Source organism: Stegostoma tigrinum, unplaced genomic scaffold, assembly GCF_030684315.1.
Source record: "Stegostoma tigrinum isolate sSteTig4 unplaced genomic scaffold, sSteTig4.hap1 scaffold_50, whole genome shotgun sequence".
NCBI lineage: Eukaryota > Metazoa > Chordata > Chondrichthyes > Orectolobiformes > Stegostomatidae > Stegostoma > Stegostoma tigrinum.
In genome coordinates, this window is record NW_026728430.1 from 688,400 (window position 1) to 708,325 (window position 19,926).

The following is a 19,926-nucleotide window of genomic DNA, read 5'->3' on the forward strand; positions in this document are numbered from 1 at the left end:
TCACAGAATGCTGCTGACAGTGTGTCATCATTTACTTAAGATGGTGTCCACGTTTACATGGGTCTGGGGGCAGTGTGTCCGTGTAACAGACTTCCACGGAGAGACCACAGTGAGTCTGCAGTGACTGATTGTAATTTTCAGGTGTGCCCAAGGACGGTGTCAGGATTTCGTGCCTTTTGCGAGTGTGTTCATAATTGTAAGTGATTTGTGGGGTAATGAGTCAGTGTGTATAGAGATTCCCCAGTGAGTGTGTTCGTATTTACACAGTGGGTGCAGGTGGCGCAGAGGTTGAAGCAGGTAAATTTTTTTGGGTTCAGACAAAACGTGCCCAGAAACCATAACCACACTCCTCTACATCAAAGACATTTTGGAAATGACTGCCAGACTACTCGGAACTCTTGGCATCACGGTAGCCCACAAAACCACCAACACACTAAAACAGCAGCTAATGAACTTAAAAAACCCGATACAGACAACAAGCAAAATGAACGTCATTTGCAAAATACCTTGCAAGAACTGTGACAAACACTACATTGGACAAACAGGCAGAAAGCTAGCCACCAGGATATATGAACATCAACTTGCCACAAAAGACACGACCACTATCACTCGTATCCTTACATTCAGATGAGGAAGGACACCACTTTGATTGGGACAACACATCCATCCTTGGACAAGCCAAACAGAGACACGCACGAGAATTCCGAGAAGCATGGCATTCTAACCGGAATTCCACCAACAAACACATGGATTTGGAGCCAATCTACCATCCTCTGAGAAAAAGAACAGGAAATGACATCACCAACACAGGAAATGACATCACCAACACAAGGAAACTGAAACAGACAAATAGGAAGCAGGACATAACACCAGCGCTTCACCAGACGATCACTGATGATGTTCCCTAGAATGGTGACAAAACGTCTGAAAACGAACCTTCCAGCTCAGTGAGCAAATTTGCATCCAGAGCACTAAGAATCTTAGATATTTCATTATTTCTCCCTCATTCTTCAAAATGACAATGGGACAAGCTCAGACCAATTAACTTGTCCTCATTCGAAAATCCCTCCATTCCCCCAATCAACTGAGTGAAACTTCACTGGCCTTTCGCAAATGCAAGAATATCTTTCCAAAGGGTAGCCCTGCTGTTCATAATATTCTTGGTGTAGTCTGACTCACCTTATTTATTTTAGCAAAGATTCTCCATTTTAAAACTTCATTCCCTTTTTAATAATTGTCAGAATTTGATTTGCCTTCTCTATTACCTGCTGAACGTGTAAGCTCCCTTTTTCAGATTGATACTTATGGATTCCCGAAAACCTTTGTGCAGTCAGTCTGAAACCAACACTATGAGCCTGACAGTAAGTTAGAAATGTGCTGGCCTGTATTAGAACATAGAACATAGAACAGTACAGCACAGAACAGGCCCTTCAGCCCACAATGTTGTGCCGACTATTGATCCTCATGTATGCACCCTCAAATTTCTGTGACCATATGCATGTCCAGCAGTCTCTTTAATGACCCCAATGACCTTGCTTCCACAACTGCTGCTGGCAACGCATTCCATGCTCTCACAACTCTCTGTGTAAAGAACCCGCCTCTGACATCCCCTCTATACTTTCCTCCAACCAGCTTAAAACTATGACCCCTTGTGTTAGCCATTTCTGCCCTGGGAAATAGTCTCTGGCTATCAACTCTATCTATGCCTCTCATTATCTTGTCTACCTCAATTAGGTCCCCTCTCCTCCTCCTGTTCTCCAATGAAAAGAGACCGAGCTCAGTCAACCTCTCTTCATAAGATAAGCCCTCCAGTCCAGGCAGCATCCTGGTAAACCTCCTCTGAACCCTCTCCAAAGCATCCACATCTTTCCTATAAGAGGGCGACCAGAACTGGGTGCAGTATTCCAAGTGTGGTCTAACCAAAGTTTTATAGAGCTGCAACAAGATCTCATGACTCTTAAACTCAATCCCCTTGTTAATGAAAGCCAAAAAACCATATGCTTTCTTAACAACCCTGTCCACTTGGGTGGCCATTTTAAGGGATCTATGTATCTGCACACCAAGATCCCTCTGTTCCTCCACACTGCCAAGAATCCTATCGTTAATCCTGTACTCAGCTTTCAAATTCGACCTTCTAAAATGCATCACCTCGCATTTCTCCAGGTTGAACTCCATCTGCCACTTCTCAGCCCACCTCTGCATCCTGTCAGTGTCCCGCTGCAGCCTACAACAGCCCTCTATACTGTCAACGACACCTCCAACCTTTGTGTCGTCTGCAAACCTGCTGACCCATCCTTCAATCCCCTCATCCAAGTCATTAATAAAAATTACAAACAGTAGAGGCCCAAGGACAGAGCCCTGTGGAACCTCACTCACCACTGACTTCCAGGCAGAATATTTTCCTTCTACTACCACTTGCTGTCTTCTGTTGGCCAGCCAATTCTGTATCCAGGCAGCTAAGTTCCCCTGTATCCCATTCCGCCTGACCTTCTGAATGAGCCGACCATGGGGAACCTTATCAAATGCCTTATTGAAGTGCAAGTATTACAAAGGATATGACAACAAACAATAATTGCACCCTTCAAAACAACAGAAGATGTCTGAGTTGATGAAAGGAAATTTTTTTGATCATCCTGTTCGATTCTTTTTTTGGTGTGGCTGTCAATTGCAGAATAAATAAGGTGAGGGAGGGGATTGGCATTGGGGCATATGGTTAATTGAATTTTCAAAATCACTATGACGAGTTTGAACAGGGGCTGGAGAGTATCTAGGGGGTGAATAAGGCCTCGTAAAGATCAACAAAGCCATTATATGTGGGACAACTAGAGATGGATGCAATCATAAACAAGTATTTCTCTTCAGTATTTACTGTGGAGAAAAACACAGCACCTCAGGAGCTTGGTGAAAGAAATAGTGATCACTAGAAAAGAATCCACAACTGAGAGCATGAGGTGCCAGGAGTCTAAAAATGCACAAAGGCAGATAAATCCTGAGGCCTTGATCAGGTCTATCCCAGGACATTGTGGAAGGCTAGGTAAGAAATTGTGAGGTGCTCTAGCAAGATATTTATAGTCGTCAACAGCCACGGTGAGATGTCAGAAGACTGGAGGGTGGCTAATGTTGTTGCATCACTCAAGGGGCGCAAGGCAAAGATTGGATACTACAAACCAGTGACACTGACATTCGGGTGGGCTTGAAATGGACATCAGTTACAAGCTGTGGGAGTAGGTGGGCTTGAAATGGACATCAGTTACAAGCTGGTTGCCTGAGATGGGGACTGAGAGGTCCAGGAAGGTGAAGGATGTGCTGGAGATGGCCCCACCACACCTGGCACCTTCCCCTGCAACTGCAGGAAATGCTACACTTGCCCCTACACCTCCTCCCTCACCGCTATTCCAGGCCCCAAGATGACTTTCAACATTAAGCAGAGGTTCACCTGCACATCTGCCAATGTGGTATACTGTATCCATTGTACCCGGTGTGGCTTCCGCTACATTGGGGAAACCAAGCGGAGGCTTGGGGACCGCTTTGCCGAACACCTCTGCTCGGTTCACAATAAACAACTGCACCTCCCAGTCGCGAACCATTTCCACTCCCCCTCCCATTCGTTAGATGATATGTCCATCATGGGCCTCTTGCAGTGCCACAATGATGCCACACTAAGGTTGCAGGAACAGCAACTCATATTCCGCTTGGGAACCCTGCAGCCCAATGGTATCACTGTGGACTTCACCAGCTTCAAAATCTCCCCTTCCCCCACCGCATCTGAAAACCAGCCCAGTTCATCCCCTCCCCCGACTGCATCTCAAAACCAGCCCAGCCTGACTCTGCCTCTCTAACTTGTTCTTCCTCTCACCCATCCCTTCTCCCACCCCAGCCGCACCTCTATTTCCGACCTACTAACCTCATCCCAACTCCGAGACCTGTCCGTCTTCCCTGGACTGACCTATCCCCTCCCTACCTCCCCAGCTATACTCTCCTCTCCACCTATCTTCTTTTCTCTCCATCTTCGGTCCGCCTCCCCCTGTCTCCCTATTTATTCCAGAACCCTCACCCCATCCCCCTCTCTGATGAAGGGTCTAGGCCTGAAACGTCAGCTTTTGTGCTCCCGAGATGCTGCTAGGCCTCCTGTGTTCATCCAGCTTCACACTTTATTATCTTGAATTCTCCAGCATCTGCAGTTCCCATTAACACTGACATCAGTGTTGGGTACGTTGTTGGAGGAGATCCTGAGTGACTGGATCTTCAAGCATTTGGAAAGACAAGGAGTGATTTAAGGCTAGTCAGCACGGCTTCGTGTGTGGAAAATCGTGGCTCAGAAAGTTGATTGATTTTGCTTTGCAAAGGTAGCCAGGAGATAGATGAAGGCAGATTGGTATGTGGCTCTCAGAAAGGTTAGAGCACATGGCGTCCTGAGAAAGCTTGCCAGTTGTGTACAAGATGGGCTTGACAGTGGGTGCTGCCTGAGGTTTGTTGTTCTTCCTGGAGGCCTATGCATGTGCTGCCAGGTTCGGTTATGTTGTGTGTCATTTATATTGATGATGTGAATGAGAGTACAGGAGTCATGGTTAGTAAGTTTGTGGGTGACAGTAAAATTGGTGGCATAGTGGATAATAAAGGAGATTATCTAAGAATTCAATGAGACCTTGACCTATCAGGTTGATGGGATGAGGAACAGCAGATGGAGGTTAAGGTGGATAAATGTGAATTATGAATCTTGGAAAGACAAACCAAAGCAGAACACAAACAGCTTACGTTCAGGCACGAGATGGTGTTGTCACACAGAAAGACTTAGGGGTGCAGATCCATAGTTCCCTGAAAGCGGCGTCACAGGTAGACTAGACGGGGTTTTGAAGGTGATGTTTGGCATAGTTTGCTTTCGTTGTTTGAGCATTGTTAATAAGAGAATGGGACGTCATGCTGTGGCTGTACAGGACATTGATGAGGCTACCAAAAAAGCATTCTTAATTATCAGGAAAAACTTATCTGGTTTACCTGTGTCCTTGAGGGAAGGACATCTGACATTCTTAGCTGCTCCAGCCGACATGTGATTTCAGACCCACAGCAATTTGGCTGACTCTGAGCTGTGCTCTGGCAGTTAGTGATAGGCAACGATTGCTCGACAAGCTCGTGACATCCTCATGCCATGAATGAATAAATAAAAGTGCATATTTCCCTCCCTACCTCTCCAGACACCTCCAGCTCAGCAATTCCTCCTGGATTTGTAACATCGTTCAGGCCCTTGCCACTTTCCGTAACACTCTCATCACCTCCAGCACCTTCAACTTTCCCTGTTCCTATCATCTCAATAAATCCCGATAATGTTTCCTGTTCCGACCGCATTTCTCTGCTAGGAAATCCCTTTAATACCTGCGTCCATACTTTGGGAGCCCTCTTTTGTTAAGCAGTCTCTTTCTTCTGATTTGTTCTGATGGGTTTTTTGTGTGGTCTTCTATGGTTCTTTCAATTCAATATATTCCTTTACACCCTGAGTAAGTCACAGGTAGGAATTTTTTGCAGAGCTTTTGTCAATGGAATGCCCTTCTTTGTTGGATATTTTACAGTGTTCCTTCAAATGATTTCCACTGTTCATTTACAGCCATACATTTCAGTCTGTTTACCTGTTTACACTGGTCATTTCTCCTCTCAATGTCATACAATTGGTTTTGTTTCTGTGTCTAATTGTTGCTTGTTTTTTGTATGCTCACATTAAAACTTCATGATCCCTTTTGAATTCCACTTTTTCATAATTTCCCTTCGGATCTCAGTATGACATGACTCATTCACGCAGCTTCATCACACAACAGTCAGTCTGGGACAGTTACATCCCTAGCCAGTTGCACAACATGTTATTCAAAGAAATGCTGACAGAAATATCCTTTGAGCTCCTCTTCAAATGCCACTGTTTTATTGCACGTACTTTGTCCATTCCAAGGAGTAAATTATCATGCACTTTATACTACAATGTCCTGTCACAAACTGATGCATAGTTTTCGTGAAACTCTGTGCTTCCTGTCCCTTTCTGCTTGTCTTCAGCCACATCATCATGCTGTTCCATTCACTCTTTCTGTTTGGGTTTGGACATCTCCTTTCCCCTGAACCCTGTCCCTACATTCTCTCTGTCAGTTTAAAGCCCTGTCCATAAACATTATAACATGATTGGCCAGGACACTGGTCCCATCATGGTTCCAGTTATTATTTATTCACTCATGAAATGTGGGTGTCTCTGGCTGGCCAGCATTTATTACCCACCCCGAGCTACCCTTGAACTGAATGGCTTGCTGTGCCATTTCAGTGTGTAGTTGTGTGTCAACCACGTTGCTGTGGGTCTGAAGTCACATGTAGGCCTGACCAAGTGAAGATGGCAGAATTTCCCCCCTAATTACTGAGTCAGACTCAATCATTAGTTGTCATGGGAAGCCTACTTTCAGCTTTGAGATACTGTACCTTCCGAAGACGACAGAGGAAGTTCACGGTTATCAATCCAGGCCTGTGCTGTCTTTGTGAGGATCAGCACAACAGAAGTGAAAGCAAATCTCCCACGATAGGGCGGTAATGCTGTCTCTGATCTTCCTGTTCTGTGCTTTCCCTCCATGACTGTGTCTGTGTCATGTCTTGTGGACCAGTGTCTTCAATCATTCTAACTCCTATTTCTGTCACCACCTTTCCTCTCTGCAATCCCTCCATAAATTTGAAACATATTCCAATCCTGACCACCATCCCTATCTGTGTAAATTGCTTCGGTCTGTGCAATATGCCTTATCTCGGGAGCCTCCTCCTCCAGTAACTGGAGTCATCGAGTTGTGAAGCACGGAAAGAGACCCTTTGGCCCAACTTGCTCATGCTGACAGGGTTTCCCGAACTGAACAAGTCACATTTGCCTGCGTTTGGCCTGCATCCTTACAAACCTTTCCTGTCTGTGTACCTGCCCCAATGTCTTTTCACTGTTGTAATTGTACTTACCTCAACCACCTCCTGTGGCATCTCGTTCCATATTTGCACCATTCTCTGTGTGGGAAACGTTACCCCTCAGATCTGTTTTAAATCTTTCCCCTCAACTCAAGCTTATGCTTTTGGACTCCCCTAGTCTGGGAGCAAAGACTTTGTCTCTTCACCTTTTATATGTTGCTCAAGCATTCATAAACCTCTAAAAGGTCACTCCACAGCCTCCTCTGCCCGGGTTACAACAAATTCATCCCTGATTTCCCAAACGTCCTCAGATACACTTCTTCAAGCTTTTCTTGACCTCCAACAGCACTCTTCTGTCGTGTGGACTCTTTTCAAGGCATCGCTCTTTATTTCCCTGAATTTATGAGTCCTTCTCCACAGTAAGCACTGATGTGAAATCTTGTTTAAGATCTCAAACACCTCGCTTCTTCTTACCTGTTTTGGGACCTCTGCTCTTTGTGATCTTTATGAATGACTTGGATGAGGAGGTGGAAGGGTGGAGGTTAGTAAGTTTGCTGATGGTGGAGTTGTGGGCAGCATTGTAGGTTGCAATGGGACAATGACAGGATGCAGAGTTGGGCAAAGAAGTCGCAGATGGAATTCAAACCAAAAAAGCACCAAGTGATTCATTTTATAAGTTCAAATTTGAATTGGATATTCTTCACACAGAGTGTTTGGCATGTGGAATGCACTGCCACCAATGGTCGTGGAGTCAGATATTTTAGAGACTTTTAACTGACTCTTGGATTGGCAAATGGAGGATTGTAAAATGTAGCCTGTGCAGGGTAGATTGACCTCAGTAGGATAACAGGTTGGCACAACACTGTTATTTCACGTCCCATTTTTGCCATCTGGATTTCCTTCATTAGGTGTATTCCTGCACTCCCATATTCCTGAAGGGATGCATTGACCCAGCCTTGTCCCCTCTTTCTTGACCAGGGCGCCTCTATCACAAGACATCCAGTGTTTCCTGTTTTTGTCAGCGTTGTCCGTCACACTAACAAGAACATGCTGGCCCTGACCTCTTTCTTTATCTTGCTTTTAAAAGCTCCCAACTTGCCAGATGCCCCTTTACCTGCAAATAGTCTGCCCAATCATCTTTTGAAAATTCCTGTCAAATACCATCAAAATTGGTCTATCCCCAATTTATAATTTTAGCTTGTGGACCAGGCCAATCGTTTTCCAGAGCTATTTTCAAACATGTGTTGCCCTGATAACACCTCAGTCCCTTGCCCGACCTTGTTTCGCATGTGGACGTCAGGTTTTGTTCCATCTCCTCGGTCCATCTGCGGATTGTTTGAGAGTTTTCTTGAACACACTTAACAAATTCCTCCCATCAAAGCACTTCACACTATTGAAGTGCCAGCCTAGGTTTGGAAAATTATAATCCCCTACCATCACACCCTTATTATTGTTACAGTTATTGAAGATCTCTCAACATATTTGCTCCTCATTTTCTCACCGACTGTTGGGGTCCTGTTGGACAATTGCATCAAAGCGATCACACATTCTATTTTTTGTGTTCCACACTTGTAGCTTCAATGTGCAAACCGCAGGAATATTCTCTGTAAACACTGTTGTCATGTTTTCCCAATTCAAAAATACCTATCTCCTCCTACCTTGCCTCCTCTTCTGTCCTTCCTGTAGCAACTGTCCCCTGCAGCATTGACTTGCTAGTCCTTTCTTTCCCTCAGCTGTGTTTCTGCATTACCTTTGATATCCCAGTCCCATGCCCCCATCCATGCCCTGAGTTTATCTGCCTTACCTGCCCAGTCCATTGTGTTGATATAAATGCAATTTAATTCATCAATTTTCCCTCATATCCTTCCCTGCCCTGTCTATTTAAATTATTGTTTTGAACTTCTGTGCCAGCCTCTGTATTGCCGCACTGCTGTTTAGGGTCCCACAGCCCTGCTAGACTGGTTTATATCCTTTCAATGCCTCAAAGAATTCACCTTGACAGGACATGTGTATTCCCGCCCCCAGTTCAGGTGGGCCCCCCGTCGATCTGTGCTGACACCTTCAGTGATCTATGGACTTTTGTACCAAGGCCCCTAAGTTTATCAGTACTCTGCGTGTACCTACCGCCCATTACGTATGTCCTTCACTTGCCATACCTCCCACAGTGTATTACCTCACACTTCTCAGAAGTAAAGTTCATCTGCCGTTACTGTGGTCTGTTTGTCACTTGATCAATATCAGACTGTAGTCAGACCATTTCCCTCACGATGAACAACAGCCCAACTTTTCATCTGAACATACTGTAGATCCTCAGTGTCAGGTTCGTTTTTGGAGACCTTCACGGACTTGCTGCAATAACAAGACACTGGCCTGTTTAGAAAAACACAAATCCTTTTATTACCAAGCAAGAACAAGCTGTGGCGAGCGACTGAACTCAACCCAGCACAGAGTGCAGAGTCTCGTAAGTAATTCTCCCCGAGCAGTGGACAGTCCCAGCTTTTTATACATAATACATAATACAATTTCACATCTCACAATGACATGATACGTGAAACAATTACTACAACAGAAAAAGACAGGATACAAAACAATTATTACATCAAGGACATAAAAGACCAGGATATAGTATCGATTGTTCGTGAAGTGGCTGCTAATGGCAGGAGGACATTTCAAGTTGTTAACGAGACAGATTGTAATTTCAAGTTACCGATGTGTCTGGCTGGAACAAAGTCAGTGCCCTGGCCCCTTTGTCAGAGACAGATTTTACATATTTCAGAAGTCTCACACCTTTACAAATGCTCCTCACTTAACCTTATTTGAGACAGTTTAATACTAATAAGGAGTGACAAAGCCTTACACCAAATTCCTAGCTGGGCAGGAAGCTTTTGGGCAGTGCCTGCATACCTATGTGTAGGCAGATAAAGGACGTTAATTTATAGAAGTCTGGAAATCAATGGGATATTATCCCACTAACATCTCATCAGCATCCCAACTGAAATCCACGGCTACAATATGTTTCTCCTTTGTGAGCACAGATGAGAAGTGTTCATTTAAGACCTCACTTGCTTCCTCTGGCTCTATGACGATTCTCTGCATTGGTCTGGAACAGGCTCGACTCTACTTGGTAATTCTCTTACTCTAACCAGACGTACAAAAACAACCGTGTGGCTTTTTCCTTAACGGTACCTGCCAAAGATATTTCACGCCATTGTTTGCGCTTCAGTTTTGAGGACCTCGTTTTGCAAATTCTATAATTTTGAAGGGCTTTACCCTTTTTCAATGCGCTGTATTTTCTTTATCAAACTCATGCTATCACTTCATCAGTATTCACTGGAATGCTGCCTTTGTCATTCACTCTCCATGGAATACAGTGACCCTGGATTCTCATTGTATCTCTTTATAATAGTCTCACTTTCCAAAATAGAATCAACTGCAAGCAGTTCCTCCCCAGTCTATATGTGCCAGCTCCTGTCTAATGAGAGTGCTAATGCTGAGTGATAGAAGTAATGTACTGATAGGTGGCTTTCCTCAAATTTAGATAATTAACTTCTGCACTATCCTTATCGCTTTCCATAATGATATTCAAACTTAGAGCTATTATCTCTGTCCCCCAAAAAATGGCGGTAGGAGGAAACTTGATTTGATTTCTCAGATGCATTTTAACAGGCTCCCATTGAAGAAGCGAACAAACATATTTGGACCAGATGGTCTTGGAGGTGACGTGCTGGCATTCATTAAGAATTGTTTAACAGACAGAAAAGCACATGTTAATAAAATGTTGATGTGTGAGTTTGCAGGCTGCACCTTGTGAATTTGAGGAAGGATTCATGCTTGGGCTCCAGCTATTCACAATCTCTCTCTCGATGAATGAGATGCACAGACCAAATCTCATGTTTCCATGTTTGTTGATGGCAAAGCCATAGATGGGATTGTGAGCTGCGCAGAGAATACAAAGAGGATGAAGGGGAACATGAAATGTCTCTGAGTTTCGTCGCATATTCATGCATGTGATGTGACCATCATTTACTTCCCATCTCTAATTGCCTGGAGAGGGTGGTGGTGGTTCTGAGCAATATTAGCTTTGGCTTCTCTTTACACATGTTGAGCTTTTCCAGCAACTTCTGTTTTTATTTGTGAGCTGCCTTGATTGACCCACTGCAATCCTTGGGGAGCGTGGACAGCCGCAGTGCTGGTAGGAAGGAGCATGTCTTCGAGGATCCCTTGGAAATGCTTCTCGTGTCATACACCTGCTGTTGTTTTCCTTCCAGCATTTGGCCTTATGAAATACTGCTGTGATGATCCTTGTAGATTGTAGACACTGCTGTCGCGCTGTGTTACGAGTGAAGTGAGGAAATATCATTCCAAACATGAGGCTGCTTTGTGCTGGATGGTGTCTATCTTCTTGAGTATTGTTGGAGTCACATTCATCTAGGCAGGGAGAGAATATTTCTTGACATTGCTGACCTGGGCACTGGAGATGGGCAGCATGTATTCTGTGGGATGTTGTTGTTTTTAAAATTTCTTTTCATTGCAAAATATCAGTTTTTTGTTTGGGCAGATTGATGTTAGTCTGTGAACGATGAATGGCCAGATCTATACATGGAACTGTGCTTTATTTGCTTGTGGATTGTGAATGTCCAGGTCTCTGCATGTTCAGTTCTGATTGTTTTCATTCTGTCGACTGCCAGCAGTTGGTCAAGTGTGGAGTGATTTCTATTTTTTCAAAAAAAGATATTTGGCAAGCAGACAGTCAAGTTTCCTGAGGGGAACAAGCTTTGTTTTCAAGTCCTGTAGACTGTGATTGCTTTCTCTTGTATGTATGCAGACTGCATATGGTCAGTCCTGTGTGAGGAGTTGTTTCCAACCTGTGGGTTGCTGTTGGTCTGTCCTGTGTTGTACACGGCTTTTGTGTGTATCTGTGTGAAGTAACTGCACCGAGGCCGGTATGCCATCACCAAGTCACCCTTTATTTACTCCTGCTCAGTACATTGCCTATGGTCAGTTCTGTGTGTAGAGCTTGACTTTATACTGTGGCCTGTGGTCATTTCTGTCTGAAAGCTGCTGTTGACCTTGTGGACTGTGGTCAATTGTGTGTGCAGACCTGGTTTTCATTTCTCTGCGGGGAATTGAATTTATTCCTTGCTTTTTTAAAATGGTTAGACATGTCTGCGCACGTGTGTGCATCTGCATGTCTCTTTCATTTCTGAAGACCTCCATTCTCTGCACAGATGCTGCCAACCTACGTATTTTGTGCACCAATTTCTGTTCTCTTTCAGATCTTCAGATTTTGCAGTTCTTTGTTTAATGTTAGAGCTTTAATTTTGTCTGTTAGGGCATAGGGCATAAAACAGTCATGAACTACAACGGGTCCTTCAGCCCACCATGTCTGCGATGACCATGATGTTATTCTAAATTAGTGCTCTCTGCTTGCATGTGATTCAAATCCCTCTCTTCCCTGCCAATTGAATCCATTTAAGTGCCTCTTAAACATTGCTCTTGTCCCCGCTTCAACCACCTCCCCTGGCAGCTTGTTCCAGGTAGCAACCTCACCTCTGTGTAAAAACTCTCAACGTCTGCTTTAAACTTTCCCCTCTCAGCTTTAAACTTATGAACCGTTGAATTTGATATTTTTCACCTGAGGGACGAGACTTTGCTTATTTATTCTATTCATACCTCTCCGTTTTATATATTTCAACAAGTTGCCCCCTCAGCCACTGATGCACGAGCAGATACAATCCAAGTCTGCCCACGCTGTTCTTGTAGCTAATACACTCTCTCACCCATGTAACGTCCTGGTTAACCTCTTTTTTGCCTCCGCTTTAACGCCTCCCCATCCTTCCTTCAATGCAAATAGGTAATTCTATGAGAACTGTTGTTTCATATGTTGTGAATTACAAATTGTCAATGATCTGTTGGAATCTTGTATTTATCCTGTGGACTTCAAATGATCAGTTATTTATGATCTAATTTTCATCGAATGAGTTGTAAATAGTCAATGTTGTGTGGAGAGCAGGTTTTTATCCTGTGCAGTTTTGAGTAGTAATATTACACACAACTGACATCAGTGTGGAGATGATCTTTATTGTGATTACTCGTGTGTGTGTGTGTGTGTGTGTGTGTGTGTGTATCTGTGTGTGTGTGAGTGTGTGTGTGTATGTGTGTGTGTGTGTCTCTGTGTGTGTGTGTGTGTCTGTGTGTGTGTGTCTGTGTGTGTGTGTGTGTGTGTGTGTGTGTGTGTCTCTGTGTGTGTGTGTGTCTCTGTGTGTGTGTGTGGTTTTTGTGTCCTTTGTGAATGTTCTATTCTGCGTTTGTGTTGACACCTCTTCTTAAAATAACAGTTACACCCCCTTGTTACTGTGTCTTCGCCCAGTCCCTACAGCATTCCTCATGTCTGTAACTGCCCAGAAACTCTAACATCCTCCTGTTCTGACATCTCCTCACAATATCAAACCTGTTTAATCACCTCATGCCCCTTTGGTCTCTGGTACACCTCATACCCCTTTGACACTTTTTCACTTTCTGAAGCCTGTTTTGGATCACACAGCCTGCTCTGCAGTTGTCTGTGCATGTGTGCAACTGCGTGTCTCTTTCATTTCTGAAGAACTCAATTCTCTACGCAGATGCTGCCAACCTACGTACTTTGTGCACCAATTTCTGTTCTGTTTCAGATCTTCAGATTTTGCAGTTCTTTGATTAATTTTAAAGCTTTAATTTCGCCTGTTAGTGCATTGAACACTACTGAATCAGAATAGGTCCTTCAGCCCGCCATGTCTGTGATGACCATGATGCTATTCTAAACTAATTCTATGTGACTGCATGTGATCCAAATACCCCTCTTCCCTGCCCATTGATGTATCTGTTTAAGTGCCTCTTTAACATTGCTCTCGTCTATGCTTCGAATACCTCCCCTGGCAGTATGTTCCAGGCACTTACTGACCTCTGTGTAAAAACTCTCATGTCTGCTTTAAACTTCATCTCTCGGTTTAAACTTATGACCCGTTATATTTGACATTTTCACCTGAGGGAATGATTCTGATTATTCACTCTATCCATGCTTCTCAGTTTTATATATTTCAACAAGTTGCCCCCCTCAGCCACTGACGCTCGCAGAAGCCATCCACGTCTGCCCACCCTGTTCCAATAGCTAATACACTCTCGCCCATGTAACGTCCTGGTTAACCTCTTTTTTCCCTCCTCTTTAAATCCTCCCCATCCTTCCTCAATGGCAAATAGGTAATTCTGTGTGGACTGCTGGTTCATATGTTGTGAATTACAAATTGTCAATGATCTGTGGGGAGCTTTTATTTATCCTGCGGACTTCAAATGGCCAGTTATCTATGGTCTAATTTTAATCAAATGAATTGTAAATAGTCAATCTTGTGTGGAGAGCAGGTTTTTATCTTGTGGAGTTTTGAGAAATAGTATCACACAATTGACATTAAGGTGGAGATGACCTTTATTGTGTTTATTCGTGTGTGTGGCCTTTGTGTGATCACCAAACGTTCAGTTCTGCGTGTGCGTTGGTATGCGTTCCTCAGACAACAAAAGGCTCCCTTATTACTGTGTCTTCGTCCAGTCCTGACAGCATTCCTTATATCTGTAACTGCCCAGAAGCTCTAACATCCTGCTGTTCTGACATCTCCTCACAATATCAAACCTGTTTAATCACCTCGTGCCCTGCTGGTCCCTGTATACCTCACGATCCTTTCACACGTTCCATCTCTGAAGCCTGTTTTGGATCACACAATGTGCTCTGTAGTTGTAATCGTCGCCATATTCAGTAACACTCCATATCTCTTCAACCAACTCCGTTATGGAATCGGCCACAGTCTCATGATATTACCAATGGGCTGTTAATTCAGAGACACAGATAAATGTTCTGGCGACCTGGGTTCGAATCCCACTGTGGCAGATTGTGGAATTAGAATTCAATAAAATGATCTGACATGGTGTGTCCATTGTTGATCATCTGTTTTTTTTTAAAAAAAACCTCCACTCACTCATGAATGCCTTTGCGGGAGTGGCATCTGACCAGGCCTGGCTGACATATGTCTCCAGACCCATATCAAAATAACTGCCCCTTAACAATTGCTCAATGCAATCAGCAAGTGGCACTGTATGCTCGTCCATCCTGTGATGCCCAAGTCCCATGAATGAAGAAATAAAAGGGTATGTTTCTCACCGCACCCTCTGCAAACACTGTAGCAATTTGTACTGACTTTGTGACATCGTTCAGGCCCTTGCCACTCTCTGGAATGCTGTCACCACCTTCAACAGTCTCTGTTCCTGTCACCTCATGGAACTCCAACAATGATACCTCTTCCTAACACATTCCTCCAGCGAAGGAGACCCCTTGCAATCTGCTTAACACCTACTACTATAGTTTGGTAGTCCACAGCCATTTTCTGAAGCACATTCTTACTCTTGAGAATTGTTAGGTATTGCATGGTTGTCTTTTAAGCCTTTCTTAATCGAATATTATACTTTATGCCCTGCGTGAGATACACAGAAATTTCTTGCTGATGATGTGTTTGTTTGAATGGAATATGCTTCTTTGAATATTTTACAATCTTCCTTCAAGTGTTTTTCACTGTTCATTGACAGCGATACATTTCAGTCTATTTACCCTGTTTAACTTGGTCAGTTCCCCCCTCAAACAGCTGTAATTGGCCTCATTTCTGTTTCTGACTGTTGAATGTAATTTTTGTGATCACTTCAAAACTTCATAATGTCTTTGAATTCCACTTTTTCATAATTTCCCTGAGGATCTCTCAGTGTGACATTACTCATTCACTCACTTTCATTCCACAACGGTCGATCTGGGATAGTTACGCCCCTAGTCTGTTGCACAATGTTTTTGTCGGTGTTTCTTTGAATAACACAATCTCTGAGCTCCTCTTCGAATGTCACTATCTTACTGCATATACTTTGTCAAGGCCAAAAAGGAACATTATAATGTACTTTTGTAACCAAAATTTCCTGTCACAAACTTATTCATTCATGTACAGTTTTTGTGAAACTCTGTTGCTTCCTGTCTCTTTCTGCTTGTCTTAAGCGACATCGCCGTGCTGTCCCAATGCTTCACCTTTTGTGTTTGGATTGAGAAATCCCCTTTCACCTGAACTCTGTCTCCGCATCCTCTCTGTCAGTTTACAGGCCTGTCCAGACACCTACCGCCTTGATTGGCCAGGACACTGGTCCCGGAACAGTTCCAGTTATTCACTCATGAGATGTGGGTGTCTCTGGCTGGTTGACATTTGTTGCCCACCCCTGGATGCCCTTGAACTGAACAGCTTGCCATTCCACTTCAGAGGATAATTGTGAGTCAACTAAGTTCCTGTGGGTCCGAAGTCATATGTAGGCCTGACCAGGTAATGATGGCAGATTTTCTTAACATAATTTACAAATTCTTGCCATCAAAGTGCTTAACACCATGGCAGTACCAGCCTTTGTTTGGAAAATTAGAATCCCTGACGATTACACACCTATTATTCTTAGAGATATCTAAGATCTCCCAACATATATGCTCACCGACTTAAGTGGGGTCCTGTAGTACAATTGTACTCATTCTTATTTCTCAGTTCAACTAATATTGCTTCACTGGGCGAACCTCAGGAATATTATCTATTAATACTGCCGTCATGTTTTCCCCATTCTCTAAAATATCTCTCCCCTCCTATCTTGCCTCCGGCTACTATCCTTCCTGTGGTGTCTGTACCTGGAACATTGATCTGCTCATCCTTTCTCTCCCTCAGCTGCGTTTCTGTAATACCTTTGATATCCCAGTCCCATGTCCCTGTCCGTGCCCTGAATTTATCCGTTTTACCTGTCGGGCCCATTGCATTGAAATAAACGCAGTTTAATTCATCAGTTGTGCCTGTAATAGAATTTACTTCTTACCGCGATTTCTTGTCACACACCTTTTCACACATGTGCAGCTTCAGTGAAGCTCATTCCCCTTCCTGCTCCTTTGCGCTTGTCTTCAGCCACATCACCATGCTGTCCCAAAGCTTTGCCTTTAATGTTCAGATTTGGAAATCTCCTTTCACCTGTGCCGTGTCTGTGCACCCTCTCTGTCAGTTTAAAGACTTGTCCATAAACCTGCTCGTGTGATTAGCCAGGACACAGGCCCCAGCACGGTTTACTTGAGTATTTATTCACTCGTGGGATGTGGGTGTCTCTGGCTGGCCAGTGTTTATTGCCCACCCAAGCCACCTTTGAACCGAGGGCTTTGCTGGGCCATTTCAGTGGGTCATACATTGTACAGAGGGAGGTACATGTCAGGTGCGTTGCTCTGGGTCTGGAGTCACATGTCAGTCAGACCACATGCACATAGCACATTCCTTTAATGATATAAGGTAATCTGGTGCGTATTTATAAAATTGTCATTGGTTTCTGGTGTAATAGTCTAGTGGTATTCGCCATCGCGTGTCCCACTTGGAGCTCGCCTATCCCTGAGTACAGATACTAGTGCGCCATGAATTAAAAGCCCTTCTTCCTGACCACTGTGTGATCCTAACCCCTTCCTGGTGCTATCACCCAGTATCTCTTCATGTGATACCTGTCACTGTGTGGATTTAATTGTTGCCTCTGACTGCACCTTTTGCAGCTACTATGAGATCCTGAGCCAACAGAATTCTCCACTCCAGAGATCTGGCAGCAGAGGCCAAGGATGGAGTCTGGGATTCTCCAGATCTCTGCAGAACTCACTGCCATTCTACATGTGTCATTCTCTCTGGATCAGTATAATTTCTCAGCCTGTCTATGTTTCTGTCTTTGGCAGCCACTCGGGAAGTTCCTGACTCTCAGAATTCCCACCTCCAGTCTTGTCCATCGCCACATGGAAGTCAGTTAGTCAGCTAGAGACACAAAGGGCAGGGAGATCTGGACCCTTCAATGAATCCTGCTGCGAGGTACAATCACTCTCAGAGAACCAATGAGACCGCTAAAAAACATGAACCCACAAGACATGATGGACATACAGTGTCGAAGTTGTAGCACAATACAGAAAGAGCCCAGACTCAATCACCACCCTACGTTCACCTCAGTTGTACTGAGCCTTCCCAGGACAGCATAGGATGTTCATAGTTATCAATCTCAGCCTGTGCTGTTTCAGTGAGGATGAGTGCAAAAGAGGTGAAAGCAGGCCTCTCTCAAGAAGGTTGTTTTGAAGCCTGGGATCTTTCAGTTCTGTGTTCCCTTTCCAACATTGTCTCTATTGTTGTGTCCTAGTCGTACAGCAAGTTTACAGATCCCTTGTTGCAACTCATCTGTGCAATTGTGTTGAGCCGTTCTGGAACTGACAACAGTTGGTATCTCTGTCACCTCCTGTCCTCCCTCAATTCCCTCTGTATATTTGAAAACTATCCCAATTCTGACTACCCGGTCCATCTTTGCAAATTGCTCCAGTCTTGATAACATGCCCAATCTCGGTATTCTCCTCCTTCGCCTGCAGTCACTACAACAATCCCTGTCACTGTTGTAAGATGATAAGGTGCAGAGCTGGATGAACACAGCAAGCCAAGCAGCATCTGAGGAGCAGGAAAGCTAACATTTTGGGCCGAGACTCTCCTCCTGCTTGGCTTGCTGTGTTCATCCAGCTGTATGCCTTGTTATCTCAGGTTCACCAGCATATGCAATTCCTACCATCTCTTATATCTGTCATCTTGTCCAGTACCTACAGCCCACCCTGGCTCTGTAACATCACCAGCCCCTATAACACATGATATCGCTGTAACCATCTCGAATTCCTGTAACACTCCTACCTCTCGTCCTACGTCACCTCATGACCTCTGTCACCATCGACCATTCCTACAGACCTCCCCAGCCCCTATTGCCTTTCCTGACTTTGTAAACCGCTCCAATCCCTTAAACCCTCCCTTTGTACAGCATTCTGAAGTTATTTTACCCCTCCCCATGTCTGCAATCTCATCCAGTCTCGACAATCTCCTTTATCGCTGTGACATTCTCCCATTACTGTGGTGTTCCCTAATCGTGCCTCCTCCAGTCATTACTCGCCTTTTCTACCTCTGTATCCTCCTGAAGTCATTGAAATCATCCATGGATCTATAACATCTTCTTGATTCCTGTATCCATCTTCAGTTCCTCCAGCTAGTCTCTATTTCTAACCTCCTTCAGCTCCATGCCTGCGTATTCACCCTCACTTTAAAGTAATTCCCCGTCTGTGTAACCGCCACCAGCTCAAACAACCCCTCTTATCTGTGGCGGGAGAAAAAACACACTCTCCAGTCCCTGGAGCCATCCCGATCCATGTAATCACGTCCAGACCCAAGAAACCTCCCTACCTTGCTCACTTTCCTCATGGTCCTAAGCCCTCACCATCGATCAAACCAATCCCAAAGGTTTTGGAGTAGATTTGTAGCTCATGTTATGGTTGGGTAACATCTTCAATGCAGCCTCCGATGAAGTGTCGTTGTATTTCCCTGACAGGAATTCCTGTCTGTCTCTACTTTGCTTGTCCCAGGATTTTGGTGTGGCCCCAGTAGAATTGGTGTTCTCCTTATCCATGTGCATTGAGATGAGTTACCACCCCCACCCCCCACTAACTACGTTCATTGATCTCAAATCTCCCCAACTCTGAAACATCTTCCAGTGTCTATGATTTTGCTCCTACCTGCAAGCTTCTCTAGTGCCTACATTCCTCCCCAAACTCACCTTCCAATGGCACTCTCCCTATCCATGTAAATGCCTCTTGTCCCTAGATCCTTCCCTTTCTGGGTAGCTCCCTCCAGGCCCGAGAGTCATCTTTACATGTGGTACCTCCTTCAGGCCTCTGCTCTTGCTCTCGTGCTCGCTCTCGTGCTCGCTCTCTCGCACGCTCTCGCACTCTCTTGCACTCTCTCGCGCGCTCTCTCTCTGTCCAGGGCCCCTCCAATCAATCTGTTCACCCCCATGCCTTTTAGTAGTCTCTGCATTTTGCACTTCTCCTTCAATGTGCTGCATCCTTGATTTTTTTTTCTGAATGATTGTCTGCACACCACTCACCATCCCTCAATG

At 44.4% G+C, this 19,926-nt stretch overlaps 1 long non-coding RNA gene across 1 annotated transcript in view; it reads left to right on the forward strand.

Annotated features, from left to right (window-relative positions):
- Positions 1-19,926, forward strand: part of LOC132208663 (uncharacterized) — a 90,003-nt gene that overhangs the window by 27,354 nt on the left and 42,723 nt on the right. The gene's annotated exons all lie outside the window — the stretch shown is intronic.